Source organism: Canis aureus, chromosome 1 (genome assembly GCF_053574225.1).
Source record: "Canis aureus isolate CA01 chromosome 1, VMU_Caureus_v.1.0, whole genome shotgun sequence".
In the NCBI taxonomy this organism is placed as follows: Eukaryota; Metazoa; Chordata; class Mammalia; order Carnivora; family Canidae; genus Canis; species Canis aureus.
In genome coordinates this window covers 73,292,414-73,309,195 of record NC_135611.1, presented here as the reverse complement: position 1 = coordinate 73,309,195, position 16,782 = coordinate 73,292,414, and the positions used below count along the sequence as shown (strand labels likewise).

General features: G+C 36.9%; 1 long non-coding RNA gene across 8 annotated transcripts in view; it reads right to left on the bottom strand.

The window, feature by feature from the left end:
* Window positions 1-16,782, bottom strand: part of LOC144317762 (uncharacterized) — a 35,787-nt gene that overhangs the window by 3,259 nt on the left and 15,746 nt on the right. For 7 of the 8 annotated variants that reach the window (XR_013383737.1, XR_013383736.1, XR_013383733.1 and 4 more), the window contains one exon: window positions 670-1,211. This is a non-coding gene — a long non-coding RNA (uncharacterized LOC144317762). The remainder of the gene's footprint in view (window positions 1-669; window positions 1,212-16,782) is intronic. The other variant, XR_013383741.1, reaches the window with a different exon arrangement.

Below are 16,782 nucleotides of genomic sequence, written 5' to 3'. Positions count from 1 at the left end.
TGGGGTGGTCAGCCTCTGAACTGACTGATTAATGGAATGAATGAGAGAGCCAAGTGGAAAGTCCCAGCAAAGTAGATGCAAGGATCACACTTCTCTAATATGTATCATCTGATATTCAGAGAAAAGCAGAGGCACCTGTGCGCTCACAGATCCAGACAAAGGAAATGAACTGACATTGCTGTGTCTTGTAATTGTTTTTCCTGGCCATCTATTTCTAAGCCATTGGCCTCCCATCAGTGACCATGTGTACTTGGAGTCACAACAGACAAAACACAGCTGAGCCAGCACTAATCGGAGGCAGTTCATAGAAAGAACCCCTGGCTGCAACTCTACTGACAATGGACAGAGGGAAATAAAAACTAACAGGGAATGAAAAGGAGCCATGCTAACAAAGAACATATTAGAACAACAGCCACGACAACAAGTGCCCCCTCTTCCAATGCTTTCCTTCCTGCAGCTGCCCTAGCCCCAAATTTCTCACAAGGAACCCTCCTTGCCTCATGGAACCTCACAGGTCCTGTGCAGATGTCCAGTGGGTATGCAGACTACAGCAGTGGCTATAAATACAAGCAAACCCTTAATATGCCTGGGAAATGGCTAGAAACAACTCCTCTGAAAGAGCAAGGTCTTCCAACACTACAGGGAAGCCTGTGAGTACACATATGATACCTGTGCAGGTGTTGGATTTGGTACAAGTGGCTGTCATGGAAATTAGCCACACCATCTCGGCATTCACCTCAGTGGCTGGAGAAAGTGGATGAACAACGTTCATTGCCTGATCAACACTTGCTATGGTCAAGCAAAGAAGATAAGTCTGATTTTCTTGTCTGTAACTAGACTCAAGAAGAGAATTTCTGTCTGAGTCCACCTCAATCCTCATTGAGTATATTAAACAGACTCTCCATGGATCTGGGCAGCATCTCAGTGCTGATTCAGCTCTGGTGACTGGGTCAGCAATGGGCCTGCATCGTACCATAAGTCACCTCTCTGGTTAGACCAGAAGCAGCATTGTATGTCCATTGGGTCTTTGAACCATTGTATGTCCATTGGGTAGAGTTTGAGAATGGTTTCCTATGGAGTGCATACATACAGTTGCTCTATTATTTCTCCTAATTCTGGCCATCATGGTGCAGTGGCTAAGACCACGGACTCCAGCGCCAACTGTCCAGATTCAATTGCCAGTTCTTGGGCAACCTTGGGCAAGTCAGTTTCTGTAAAACAAGGATCGCATTGGTATCATTAATTAGTAATTATATATTAATGATACCATTATTATCATTATTCTATTTATATAATATGTTATTTTTAAAGCTTCCTTACTTCCCTAGCTCATAAAACACACTTGAAAAAATGACATCTAACGAATGGGAAAAGGCAAAATGATGTGTACTCTTCCTACATCCATTCATGCTTTCTCTACTCTCTAGAGGTCACCTGGTTTGCTATTTTAAAATGCAATGTTATCATCTCATTTCCTTGATTATTTTTTACAGTTTCCCATGGCTCTTGGGTAATTTCAAAATGTTGAACATGGCCCCAAGACCCTCCATGATCTGACCTTACCACTTCTCCTTTTTCATCTTGGGCACCTTGCCCTTGAGCCTCCCTGGCCCCATGGTAGGTTCTCAGAACCTTTACATCTGCCCTTCCCTCAGACGAGCGCTCTTTGCTTCCTACCTCTACTCCATTAGCCCCCTCTAATGCTATCTTTTCAGTTACTTTTCTGGTGCTCCAGGCAGGTTAGGGTTCCCTGCAGTCCTCTTTCATAACACTGCAAAAACTGAAATTATTTGGAAACATATCTTTTCCTCCCTACACTGTCCGTGATCTTCACTTTTGAATCTCTCATACCTACCATAGGTCTAGAACTTATTAGTTAGCTAGAAGAAGGAAATGGAAAGAAATTATACACTTGATGGTTAATATTAGGAATTTTTATATAGTAAAATTTATTAATCTTTCTCTGTTTTGTGCTCCTTACAACTTATTTAGGAAATCTTCTATCCCTAAAATAGAAACCATGGATTTACATGGAACTTATTTTTAATACAAGATGAGGTGGGGACCCATTTTTAATTTTTTTATTTATGTCTATATTTTCCCAGGACCATTTTATTGAGTGGTTCAATTTTTTCATTGATTTGCAATTCCAGCTCTGTCAAGAATAGGTTTTTCATATTTGTATAGGTCTGACTCTTGGTTCTTTAGTCCATTCCATTCATCTAATTCTGCCCCAATATCCCATTGTCTTAGTTTATATCACTTTGAAAGTCTTGGCATCTAGTAAAGTGAGTCTTTCTACCAAGATCTTCTCCATAGAGTTTAACTTGACTGTATTCATGATCATTTTCTCTTTCATATAAATTCTAAAGTCAGCTTTGTTGGAATTTTATTGGAATTGCATTGCAAAACTTGGGCAACAATTCATACAAATGTGATAGATGCCCAGAAACATGAATATGTTTTGCTTAACCATCAACATGGTATAACTTTTATTATGGATTGAATAGTGTTCCTCCAGAAAACTGTGTTGAAGTCTTAACCTCCAGTATCTCAGAATGTGACCTTAATTGAAAATAAGAAATAAGATCAGCAGATGCAATTAGTAAAGATGAGATTATGCTGGAATAATGTGGGCCCTTAAACCGGTAGGACTAGTGCCTATACAAGAATGGATGTGAAGATAAAAGAAAAGAAAGCCATGTGAAGATGAGACATCCAAGTTAGGTAGCTGCAAGCCAAGGAATTCCAAGATTGCTGGTTACCACGAGAAATGAAGAAGAGGGAAGGAAGCATTCTCACAGAAGCTCAGAAGGAGCACAGCCCTGTTGATGTCTTGATTTTGGATTCCTAGTCTCCAGAACTGTGAGAGAATAAATTTCTGTTATTTGAGGACACTCATTTGTGGCATTTGCTATGGCAATCCTGGGAAACCAATACAACTCTCCATTTAACAAATTATTCTGTAACATATTTCAATAAAGTTGTATAGTTTTCTCCATAATAGTTTTGTGCATTTTTATTACATTTATTTCTACATGATTTTTATCTTCTGCTGCTGTGTAGAACAGTAATTGACTTTTGCATGCTAATCATCTACCAAGAAAATTTAACTCCCTTATTAATTTTAAGAATTTTTTTGATTGTTTGGGAGGGGTTTCTGTGAAGACAATGATATCACCAAAAGCAATAATATATTTGTTTCCTCTTTTGCAAATCTTTAATCAATTCTTTCATGCTCTTTTAAATCAATTCTTCCATGCTACTTTCAAATCTTTCATCTACCAGGTAGTAGATCTTACCTGGTATTTTCTCAAGATCAAGATACTTAATTATTGATTCAATTTTTGAAATAATTATAGAGTAATAGAGATTTTCTACTTTTCAAATAATTACATAAAATTATATATAAATGGTTATATATAAATATATACCCACTAATTAATAATCATGATTTATTAATTAAGATGTTCAAATCTGCTATCTTAATCTGTTTTATTTTATTTGCCTGTTGATTAGCACTATGGTATGAAATGACAAATTTTTCTTTGTGTTTCTATCAATTATAACATTATATATTTTAAGTATATGGTAATTAAGACCATACTATTTAAAATTTATCCTTTGCCAATGCATAGTGACTTTAATAATAATTCTTGTCTTAAAATAATGTTTAGACTCATGTTAATATGGCTACTTTAGCTTTTTTTTTTTTTTTTTTTTTTTTTGGTTACCATTTATTTATAACCAGTTTTCTTTTGTCTATGATTCTCATTCATTCTATGTCCTTATGTTACTAATGGAACTTCTATAGAAAGCATAGAAATGATTTTAAAAATTTCTGATAGGGACGTCTAGGTGGCTCAGCAGTTGAGCATCTGCCTTTGGCTCAGGGCTTGATCCTGGGTCCTGGAATCAAGTCCTGCATCAGGCTCCCTGTGTGGAGCCTGCTTCTCCCTCTGTCTGTGTCTCTGCCTTTTTCTCTCTCTCTGTCTCTCATGAATAAATAAATAAAATCTTAAAAAACAACTTCTGATAATCTTTGTCTTTTAACCAAAGAGTTTAGTATACTTATATTAAATGTAATTTCTGATATCTTTGGGTTTATTTTGTGGTAGACTGCATTCATCAAATACTTTGTCCATCTCTGAAGTAGTCCTTCTTTGAAGATTTCAACTTCTCACCCACCCAACTGATCTCAAAAGTGTCCATGTGGCTTGTTGGTACAATAAGGGGTAAGTGAGGTGTGTCATTCATGATTTGCCACATTTCCTTTTCCTCTGCCTCAACACCCTCAATGTTCAGGACAGAGGTTGCTCTGTGAAGCTGGAACCAGAGTTGCTGGCAGGGTGTGGCAGGGCCACACTGGACCCACAGTATGGACATAGAAAGTGAGCAAGGAACAAACGTCTATTGTTGAAGCCTAGTCCCAGCGAGATATCTGGCTGGTTTATAACCCCAGTACAAACTGGGCTACTGATTAAAGACACATTTCTTAATCTTATTTTGTACTTTTAATTTGTCCTTTATATAAAAGTTACTTTCATGATCATTGTTGTTTTGTTACTATAATTATCATGACCTGCCTAGCATTTCTTAAGATTTTTTGAGGTTGTTTTTTATCTTTATGTCCTAGTTCTCCTGCACTAGTATAGGTTTTATACACTTTGTTGCTATTCTTCTGTGGCTACTCTAAGAGTTTGAACATGGATATTAACTTTACAAAGTGTAAATATGTCAACATCTAAATAACAAGAGAAACTTGGTATGCTTTTTTTAATTTCAATTCAATTAGCCAACATATAGTACATACTTAGTTTTAGATATAGTGTTCAATAATTTATCAGTTGTGTATAACACTGATGCTCATCACATCATATGTCCTCCTTAATACCCTTCACCAAATTACCCCATCACCCCATCACTCCATCCACCTCCCCTCCAGATTGGTTTGTTTCCTAGAGTTAAAAGTCTCATGATTTTTCTCCCTCTCTGGTGACTTCCCATTCAGTTTTTCTTCCTTTACCTATGACCCTCTGCACTATTTCTAATGTTTCACATATGAGTGAAACCATATGATAATTGTCTTTCTCTGATCAACCTATTTTACTCAGCATAATATCCTCCAGTTACATCCACATCAATGTAAGTTGCTATGCCTTTTTAAAAATACATTCTCTCCTGATTTATATAGAATTATTACATATTTTAGTGTCATCTCCAACTGTTAACAATTAGACATTGTTTTAACAAATAATTTCTTAGGGGGATCCCTGGATGGCTCAGCGGTTTAGCGTCTGCCTTTGGCCCAGGGCGCGATCCTGGAGTCCCAGGATCGAGTCCCACGTCAGGCTCCCGGCATGGAGCCTGCTTCTCCCTCCTCCTGTGTCTCTGCCTCTCTCTCTCTTTCTCTCTATGTCTATCATAAATAAATAAATCTTTAAAAAAAAAACAAATGATTACTTAGATTTATTCATGTTTAACAGTTTTCCTTACTCAGTACTCCTTGCATCTCCTACCTTTTTTCTGTTCCTATTATACTGAGGGTTTTTAATCCTAAATGAGTGTTGAAGTTTGTTAAATGTTTTTTTTTTTTCTGCATTGAATGATATGGCCATATGATTTTTCTGTTTAGGCTCTTAATATAGTGGATTTCATTGATTTTTAAGTATTGAACCAAACTTGCATTCCTGGAATAAGCCCCACTTGTTTAGGGTGTTTTATTCTTTTAATATATTGCTAGATTCAATTTGCTAATATTTTATTGAGTATTTTTGCATCTATGATGCCGAGGGGTATTGGTCTATGGTTTTCTTTTTCTGTACAGTCTTTGTTTACTTTTATTATTAAGGTAGGCCAGCAACCCGAAATGAGTTAGAATATATTCTCTCTTCTGTTTTCTGGAAGAAATTAGAAAATTGTTATTTCTTTAATATTTGAATGAAACCATCTGGTCCTGAAGATTTCTTGGAAGGTTTTCAACTATGAATTCAATTTATTTAATAGTTATAAGACTACCCATATATTACCTATTATATTTTGAATGAATGTTCGTATTTCATAGTTTTTGAAGAATTTAGTATATTTCATCTAAGCTATTTATATGTGTAGTGTTGTTTGTTGTGTTGTATTATCCTTGCAACATCTAGGAAGTAATAATCTTTAAATGTGAGTATTTTCCTTTTTGCCGGCTCCAGTCAGAGTCAAGGATTAAACAGGAAGTCTTACCAACATCTCCTTCTGCTAGGCCAATTTTTTTTTTCTAGTTATCACATAAAAGATGTAGCCCTGTAGTGGTTTCTGACTGATGGAGGGTCTCATTCTTTTTGTTTTTGTCTGTTCCCTGAACATGTGGCCCTTTATAACACTGGTTAGAGAGCCCCTTTGACTAATAACTATACCAAGAGGAGACACAAGCTCACCTACCCCACGGTTCACACTTTCTTTTTGTTTCTGGCCTCTTAAGAATTATCTGATTCTTTTTCTTTTCCAGTTCAGCCATGTATTCTTCGTTTTTTTTTTTTTTATTATTATTTGGTTATAAAACTCTAACCAACACTTTAAAGTATGTTATTCTTCTAAAAAAGATTTCTTCAAAATTCTAAGCCATGGGCAGCCCGCGTGGCTCAGCGGTTTAGCGCCACCCTCAGTCTGGGGCGTGATCCCAGAGACCCCGGATCAAGTCCCATGTCTGGCTCCCTGCACTGGGCCTGCTTCTCCCTCTGCCTGTGTCTCTGCCTCTCTCTCTCTCTCTCTTTCTCTCTCTGTGTCTCTATGAACAAATAAATAAAATCTTTTTTAAAAATTCTAAGCCATCAAATTTCTAGGAATAATGATGAGATAACCATTTTTGCGCTGATTTGGGGGAAAAATTAGGGGTAAAAAATATTAAATGTGATTGAGGAAAAACTGGACAGTGATGTAACGAGGAATACAATTTGGCAGTATATATTAAAATGTTTTATGATGTCTCACATTTAGATCTTTCATCCATTTTGAGTTTATCTTTGTGTATGGTGCAAGAGAATGGTCTAGTTTCATTCTTCTGCATGTGGATGTCCAATTTTCCCAGCACCATTTATTGAAGAGGCTGTCTTTCTTCCAGTGGACAGTCTTTCCTCCTTTATCGAATATTAGTTGACCATAAAGTTGAGGGTCCACTTCTGGGTTCTCTATTCTGTTCCATTGATCTATGTGTCTGTTTTTGTGCCAGTACCACACTGTCTTGATGACCACAGCTTTGTAGTACAACCTGAAATCTGGCATTGTGATGCCCCCAGATATGGTTTTCTTTTTTAAAATTCCCCTGGCTATTCAGGGTCTTTTCTGATTCCACACAAATCTTAAAATAATTTGTTCTAACTCTCTGAAGAAAGTCCCTATTTTGATAGGGATTGCATTAAACATGTAAATTGCCCTGGGTAACATTGGCATTTTCACAATATTAATTCTGCCAATCCACGAGCATGGAATATTTTTCCATCTCTTTGTGTCTTCCTCAATTTCTTTCAGAAGTGTTCTATAGTTTTTAGGGTATAGATCCTTTACCTCTTTGGTTCGGTTTATTCCTAGGTATCTTATGCTTTTGGGTGCAATTGTAAATGGGATTGAGTCCTTAATTTCTCTTTCTGTCTCATTGTTAGTGTATAGAAATGCCATTGATTTCTGGGCATTGATTTTGTATCCTGTCATGCTACCAAATTGCTGTATGAGTTCTAGCAATCTTGGGGTGGAGACTTTTGGGTTTTCTATGTAGAGTATCATGTCATCGGCGAAGAGGGAGAGTTTGACTTCTTCTTTGCCAATTTGAATGCCTTTAATGTCTTTTTGTTGTCTGATTGCTGAGGCTAGGACTTCCAGTACTATGTTGAATAGCAGTGGTGAGAGTGGACATCCCTGTCTTGATCCTGATCTTAGGGGAAAGGCTCCCAGTGCTTCCCCATTGAGAATGATATTTGCTGTGGGCTTTTCATAGATGGCTTTTAAGATGTTGAGATGTTGCCAACATGCACATGAGAAAATGCTCTGCATCACTTGCCATCAGGGAAATACAAATCAAAACCACAATGAGATACCACCTCACACCAGTGAGAATGGGGAAAATTAACAAGGCAGGAAACCACAAATGTTGGAGAGGATGTGGAGAAAGGGGAACCCTCCTGCACTGTTGGTGGGAATGTGAAATGGCGCAGCCACTCTGGAAAACTGTGTGGAGGTTCCTCAAAGAGTTAAAAATAGACCTGCCCTACGACCCAGCAATTGCACTGCTGGGGATTTACCCCAAAGATGCAGATGCAATGAAACGCCGGGACACCTGCACCCCGATATTTCTAGCAGCAATGTCCACAATAGCCAAACTGTGGAAGGAGCCTCAGTGTCCATCGAAAGATGAATGGATAAAGAAGATGTGGTCTATGTATACAATGGAATATTATTCAGCCATTAGAAATGACAAATACCCACCATTTGCTTCAACGTGGATGGAACCGGAGGGTATTATGCTGAGTGAAGTAAGTCAATCGGAGAAGGACAAACAGTGTATGTTCTCATTCATTTGGGGAATATAAATAATAGTGAAAGGGAATATAAGGGAAGGGAGAAGAAATGTGTGGGAAATATCAGAAAGGGAGACAGAACATAAAGACTCCTAACTCTGGGAAACGAACTAGGGGTGGTGGAAGGGGAGGAGGGTGGGGGGTGGGGGTGATGGGTGATGGGCACTGAGGGGGGCACTTGACGGGATGAGCACTGGGTGTTATTCTGTATGTTGGTAAATTGAACACCAATAAAAAATAAATTTATTATAAAAAATGAATAAATAAAATAAATTTAAAATAAATAAAAATAAATAAAATAAATAAAAAATAAAAAACTAGTATCTCAAAAAAATAAAAAAATAAAATGTTTTATGATGTAGCAACTCCACTTTTCAGTATCTATCCCACATGAAAACACTGAAATACTTATTGAGAGTGGAAAATACTAAGTAAATTAAGACAATTTTATTGTGGAATATTCCCAATATATAACATAGACAGCTCTTAAGATTTCTTGTGATTATTAATAGAGACAGTGCAAGAAACTGCCTAGTACAGACTATGTGATCAATAAATCTTAATAAATATTATGTTTTTCGATGTTCCTTATTTCCTGCATCTTTCTGATTTACAGAAATGGTATTGGATTTATGTCAAATGGCAATCACTAAATACACTAGTTCTCTCTCTCTCTCTCTCTCTCTGTCTTTCTTCTTCCACCTCAAAAAAAAAAAAAAGAAAAGAAAAGAAAGGAAAGAAGGAAGGACAAGAGAACAAAAGAATGAAAGAAATAATGAATGAATGAATGAATGAATGAGAAAGAAAGGAAGAAATTTACAGACCAATATCTCTGATGCACATAGAAAAATTAGTCAAAAATTCTCAATAAAATATTAGCAAAACGAATTCAATGATTAAAAGTATCAGTTACTATGATTACATGGGATTTATCCCTGAAATGCAAGGATGGTTCACATATGCAAATCAATCAATGTGGCACACAACGTTAATGGAATGAAAGATAAAAATCATATGATCATATCAATAGATGCCAAAAAATCACGTGACAAAATACAACATACTTTCGTGATAAAAACTCAACAATTGGGATCCCTGGGTGGCGCAGCAGTTTAGCGCCTGCCTTTGGCCCAGGGCGCGATCCTGGAGACCCAGGATCGAATCCCATGTCCGGCTCCTGGTGCATGGAGCCTGCTTCTCCCTCTGCCTATGTCTCTGCCTCTCTCTCTCTCTCTCTGTGTGACTATCATAAATAAATAAAAATAAAAAAAAAACTCAACAATTGGTAGAATCTCAACTCAACATAGAAGAAACATACTGCAACACAATAAAGGCTGTATATGACAAACCCACAGATAATATCATACTCAGTGGTTCAAGGTTGAAAGTTTTCCTTCTAAGATTTGGAACAAGACAAGGGTACCTACTCTTACCACCCCTACTCAACATTTACGAGAAGTCCAAGCCACAGCAATCAGGCAAGAAAAAGATAAAAAAGCATTCAAATAAGAAAATAAGAAGTGAAATTGTCTTTGTTTGCAGATGATATGTTATATAGAGAAAATCCTAGCGATCCACCAAAAAAACTGCTAGAACTAATCAACAAATTCAGTAAAGTTGCAGGATATCAAACCAACTTACAGAAAACAGTTACATTTCTATATATTAATAAAATATCTGAAAAAGAAATTTAAAAAACAGTCCCATTCACAATACTATCAAAAATAATAAAATACTGAGGAGCAACTTGAACCAAGGAAAGATATTTACACTGAAAACTACAAGAATTTGACAAAATAAGTTGAAGAAGTCACAAACAAATAGATATCTTGTGTTCATGGATCAGAAAAATGAATACTATGAAAATGTCCATTTTACTCAAAGGCATCTATAGATTCAATGTAATCCCTATTAAAATTCAAATGATATTTTTCACAGGAATAAAAAAGGCAATCTTAAAATTTGTAAGGAACAACAAAGACTCCCAAATAGCCAAAGCAATCCAGAAAAAGAAGAACAAAGTTGGAGAAAGAACAAAATCTATAGACACATAGACCAATGGAATAGAATCAAGAGCCCAGAAATAAACCCTTACTCATACTGGCAACTAATATTTGACAAAAAGCCAAGAATACTCAATAGGGAAAGAACAGTGTCTTCAAAAAAAAAAAAAAAAACTGGGTAACCACATGCAGAAGAATGAAATTAGCCCCTTATCTTATATCTTTCAAAAAAGGAACTTAAAATGGATTAAACACTTAAATTTATGACTTGAATCCATAGAACTATTAGATGAACCATAAGGAAAAGCTCCTTAACATTGGTCTTGGCAGCAATCTCCTAGATCAGACACCAAGAGTACAAATAACAGAAGCAAAAATAAGTAAGAGGAACTACATCAAACTAAAAAGGTGCTATACAAGAAAAACAAAATGAAAAGGCAACTCACCAAATGGAAGAACATATTTGCAAATTATATATCTAAAAGGAGTTAATATCCAAAATAAAGAACTCATATACTCAATAGCTAAAATAGCTAAACAAACAAATTAATTAATGGCAGAAGATCCAGATGGTTTTCCAAAGAGAACAAATGTTCAAGGGGTATACATGAAAAGGTCCTCAACAACACTCATCATCAAGGAAATGCAAATTAAATCCACATTGAGAAATCCCATCCCACCTGCTAGAATGGGTATTATCAAAAAGATAAGAAATAACAAGTGTTTGTGAAGATGTGGATAAAAGGGAAATCTTGTGCACTGTTGATGAGGATGTACACTGGTGCAGCCACTGTGGAAAACAGTATGGAGTTTCCTCAGAAAATTAAAAATGAAATTACCATATGATCCAGTAATCCCACTTCTGGGCATATACCCAAAGGAATTGAAATCAAGAGCTTGTAAGATATCTACACTCCCATGTTCACTGCAGCATTATTCATAATCACCAAGATATAGAAACAATCTAAGTGTCCAGCAATGGATGGAGGGATAAAAAAAAAAAAAAGACATGGTATAAATATACAATGAAAAACTGATCAACTGTGAGAAAGAAGGAAATCATGCCATGATCATAAACATGGATGGACCTTGAAGGCATTATATTGAGATTAAATCAAGAGAAAGACCTGCTGTATGATACCACTTATGTGTGGAATCTTAAATCTAATAAAGCCAAACTCACAGAAACAGCAGAATGGTGGCTACTAGGAGTTGGGAAGGGGAGATGGAGCATTGTTGATCAAAGTGCACAAACATCCAATTATAAGGTTAAGAAGTTCTAGGGATCTAATGTATAGCACAGTGATTACAGCTAATGATATTATATCATACACTTGAATGTTGCTAAGAAAGCATATTTTAAATTTCTCACCACAAAAAAGAAATTATAATTATATGAAGAGAGAGTGTTAGCTCTTTCTGGTGGTAATCAGTTTGCAACATAGAAACGTATCAAATCAACACATTGTATACCTTAAGCTTACACAATGCTAAGAGTCAATTATATCCAAATAAAGCTGGCAGGGGTAGGGGAACCGTCAAGGAATTATGGAATGCAACACAAGATGTAGCAGACACAAACTTTTATACTCTATTTTATTTATTCTCTTCATTCATTAATCAGCAAAACTGAGTATGTATAATAATGTATATACTTGTAAAAATACTGATTGAGTCAGGTATCCGACTGCACTAGTACCTTCCTTTTAATGAGAATGTTTCCTCCTTAAGTGGTCAAGCAATTAAATATCCTTAAACTTGACTGAGTTTGTAGATAGTCTCTCGTAAATGATAAGCAACTAAGACATTTTTTTTTTCTTCTCTACAGAACTCATCTTTGGAACTCATCTAAGCTTATTTTGATCAAAGCCAAGGCTATAAAGGATTAGAGGGGGGGGAAACATTGGACTTTAGCTGAAACGTGAGTACAAGGGTCTCCTGATTATACCTCTTCGGGGGTGGGGGGAGCATTAATTTCCTGGATGCCAAGTTTCCTCGTACAGTCAGAACTTGGAATTTCAACAGATTGAAGTAGATGTCCCAGTGACATATTGATAACATTCATTCTAACTCGATTTGGACGGCCACAGACTCCAAAGTGTGTGTTAGTGGAAATTTTTCCTGGTAGAATCAATAAAGCTTTAACTTTAAAGTAGTGTTTCTGTTGAGATTTCAGATCCCCTTAACAAACACTATCACCCAGACCTATTTTTTCATCCCGCAGGAAATGGGATTTAATATGTTCACAGTTCCTATACTTCCTTCCAAACTCTTAATTAGCAGTCTTCATAATTGTGCATCCAAAACTAATATCACATTGTTTTCAACCTTTATCCCTGTCAAATGGGATTAGATGGAGTACCCAGAAGAGAGGAGGCTCTGCAACTATGCCTCCCCCAAAAAGAGGTTGGGAGACTTTGTATTGCTAAAACTCATGGGCCAGTTTATTCACAATAAAATCGTGAGCTACCTGGAAGAGCTGAATTCTTCATGGTTCCCCTCTCCCTCAAATACAGCATTTCAAATATGTCATTTCTGACATTCCGCCAGTATGAAAAAAGATGATTCACCAGAATGAATCAGCCTAATCAGGAAAGCCTGGTCCAGACCTGAAGAAGGTACAGGGAAGTATATAACATGAGATTTCTACCTCCACTTGTCATAATAAGCTAGAAATGTAAGTCTTAAATGGCTGGAACTGGGACATGCTCAAATGGCAAGGCTCAGAGAATAGACACAAGAATCCAGAGAAGGTAGAGGCTGTGCAAGCTGAAGTAGTATGACAAGATTTTACCAAGAGAGTGGGTGATAAGCCAGGGTTTATAGGATAAAAGGATGTAGATATATACTGGGGAGAAAGAACATGCTTAATAGGGAGATACTCAGGACCTTTTAAATGGTTTCCTTCTCTTCAGCCTTGCTCCCTGCTATCTATAATTCACAATACAGTACACTTGTTGCAGCAGACACTGGGTGTGGCTCCCCAGTATCTATTACTTCTAGCCTCTGTTGAAAGAATTTATCTCAGCACAAAGGTAGCACTTACCGAAACCCAATTCTAGAAAATCAAACCGAAGAAGATGCTCCTTACTCTTTAAAGAAAATCAAAAAGCCAAGATTTCTGTCTTATTTGACACAATTAGTGAGTATGGGGCATGTTAAGAAAACTGGAGGGAATTAGCCTTAGGATGATGCCAAAAGTGTGAGTCCCTGACAAGATTGCTGAATCACTGAAGCAAACAACTTCTGTGCACTTGTGCTTATCTGACCTATTCTATTCTATTCTGTTCTGATCTGCTCTATTCCATCCTGTTTTGTTCCATTCCATTTCAGTCCCTTCATTCCATCCTATTCTACTCCTATTTTTCTTTAAAAATAAAATCAGGTTGGAATCTACTAATTGATCTCATAATTCACACATGGGTCATGACCTACGGTTTGGAAAACACTGGACCATAGCTTTCAAATGTCCAAAACATGAAAAAGTGAATATATAACTGGAGATAGACTGTAAATCAATCCTCCTCAAAAGTATCTTTTATTGTTAAAAATATATCCAGCAATTGCATTACTAGGTATTTATCCAAAGAATACAAAAGTCCTAATTCAAAGGGAGACATGAACCTTGATGTTTATAGCAGCATTATCTATAATAGCCAAATTATGGAAACTATCCCTGTGTCTATGCACTGATGAATGGATAAAGAGGATGTGGGGGGTATACACATATATATATGTATGTATATGTACATGTATATGTGTGTGTGTGTATATATATATATATTCATATGTATAGAATAGAATATTAATCAGCCATAAAAACAAGAATGAAATCTTGATATTTACAATGACATGAATGGAGCTAGAGAGTATAAGTCAGTCAGAGAAAGACAAATACTATATGATTTCACTCATGTGTGGAATTTAAGAAACAAAACAAAAAAAATGAGTAAAGGGAAAAGAGAGAGGCGAATCTAGAAACAGACTATTAACTGTAGAGATGGTTACCAGAGGGGTGGTGAATGGGGTTGGGGGAGAGGTTTAAATAGGTGAAGGGATTACGCAGTGCACTTGTCTTGATGAGCACTGAATAATGTACAGAATTGCTGACTCACTGTATTATACACCTATAACTAATATTACCCTGTATGTTAACTAGCTGGAATGAGATGAAAACTTTAAAATAATCAGTAAAAACTAGATAGGGAAAAAAGTAGCTCTTATCTAGTCTCCTGTGTCAAATTAAATATTTGTATAAACATATGACACTGTATTAAGCAGTCTATATGCTACAATTTTAAAAGAAATTTTCTTTCCTACATTTCCAAGTAAAAACAGTGCTCCAAGAAGTCATGTACTGCTTCCACCCTCCAGGACTCTCTTCCTCTGTAGGAAGCACAGGCCAGGGGGACAAAGCCCAAGCTCCTGCACAAGATTGACTCAGCCTTCAGAACCAAACCCTTCCTCATGGCATCCCCAGGGGACTGGGAAACCAGAGAGTGGAATCTAAACTGAAGTTGTAAGTTTTAGGCATGGAAGTCATCTGTTGAAATCAGTATGTGGGTAATTCATAGGAGTTAGACCAATCAGGGGTTATGGAAATTTAGTTTGTCAGGGAAAGAGGGGTGGATGATTCAAAAAGACAAAACTATGGGGATAGGAAACAAAAGTTTAAAAAAAATAAAATAAAACAGCTGAATGATTACAGTGTGATCCAAGCTGGAGAGGTAGGGGCCTTGGCTAAGGCAGAGAAAGGAAACATCACAGAGGTAGCTGTTACCAGGCATTCTGGGGCACTGCTGTATGAAAGTGATTGATGAAACTAAGATAATAGGCAGGGTCATATAGGAATGTACCTCTGGAGATGGGGAAGGCCCTCAAAGCCAAGACAATTAGGAATGAGAGGAGGATCTCAGTATGTTTAGCCTGAAGAATGGGAAGAAAAATGTCTTCAACTTTTAGGTGGCTGGATCCAATTAGCAGGTATTATAGATAGATTAATATTCAATATTAGGAAAATATTATTATTATAGTTCTTTACAACCAAACAAGTGACTATGGAAGGGACAGAGTCCTCGATCACTGAAAGTGTTCAATGTTGACACTTAGCTGGCAGAGAGTCCAATGACAAGCAAGCAGAGGGCAGCAACTGCATCTGTGTCCTGCAGCTTGGTAGAGATCCCAGCATGTAGCAAATACCCAAACACCACTGGTGAAATGAAGTATGCCCAAGGTTCTTTTTCAACTAATTATTGGATTCTACAAAGTCTTGGGAGGGGACGAGAGTGTGGGAGTTCAAAGATACACTGGGGGAGAAAAAAAAAAACACTGTATGCTTTTAAACAGCACATAATTAATACATGTCTGTGGAAAACACTTTCAAATGTTTCAAGGCAAAATTTCCATGGTGCACCTACAGTGGCCCATTCCCTATCTTAGGGTATTGTCAGATGCTGTAACAAACAAGAACTAATATTTCAATGACTTGCTGCAATAAAAGTTTATTCTTGCAGTACAATGGGCCATGCAAGTGATCCTGGTAAATAAGCAACTGTCCTGTACTGGGAGATTCAGAGACCCAGGCTCCTTCCATATTAATTTTCTACCTTCCCTTAAAGCCTCAGAGTCATTTGCAAGTCAAAGGACTTGAAGGAGCTTGAATGCCAGTTTCATGGGCCAGGCTTAGACATGGCCCACTTTTGTTCATATTCCCATCCCATGGAGCACTTTCATTCTCATCTAACTATAAGGGATGCTGGAAGATCTAGTCTAGCTGGTATATAGATGGGCAGAAAATTTTGTTGTATCCATGTGTACCCTTCCTCCCACACATAGGTCACACACCATCCCTCCCATAGCTCCATCTATAGAACAACCATCTCAAAGATTGTTTTTTAAATTCATGGCCCAATCAAGTGGCTAATAATATGCTAGTAAACTCTGTGAGACCAACACAGTATTGAGAAAGCTGCCAAAGTCACATTGTTTATTTTCCAATCAAGGGAGCTCATGGGTCTGTCAGTTGGTATTTGAGATTTGAGACCAATGATTACACTTAATATTTTCAATTCTTCCTTTGAACTTTGAAATGGATGATATCTCAACCAACATCTGAGATATACATTCTGTTTTTTCAATGACTCTTATTGTCTAAAAGGTTCTTTAATACCTAGCCAATGTTTCCCTCTACTTGGCATCAAGCCAAAATCTTTTGCTCGTGTCTG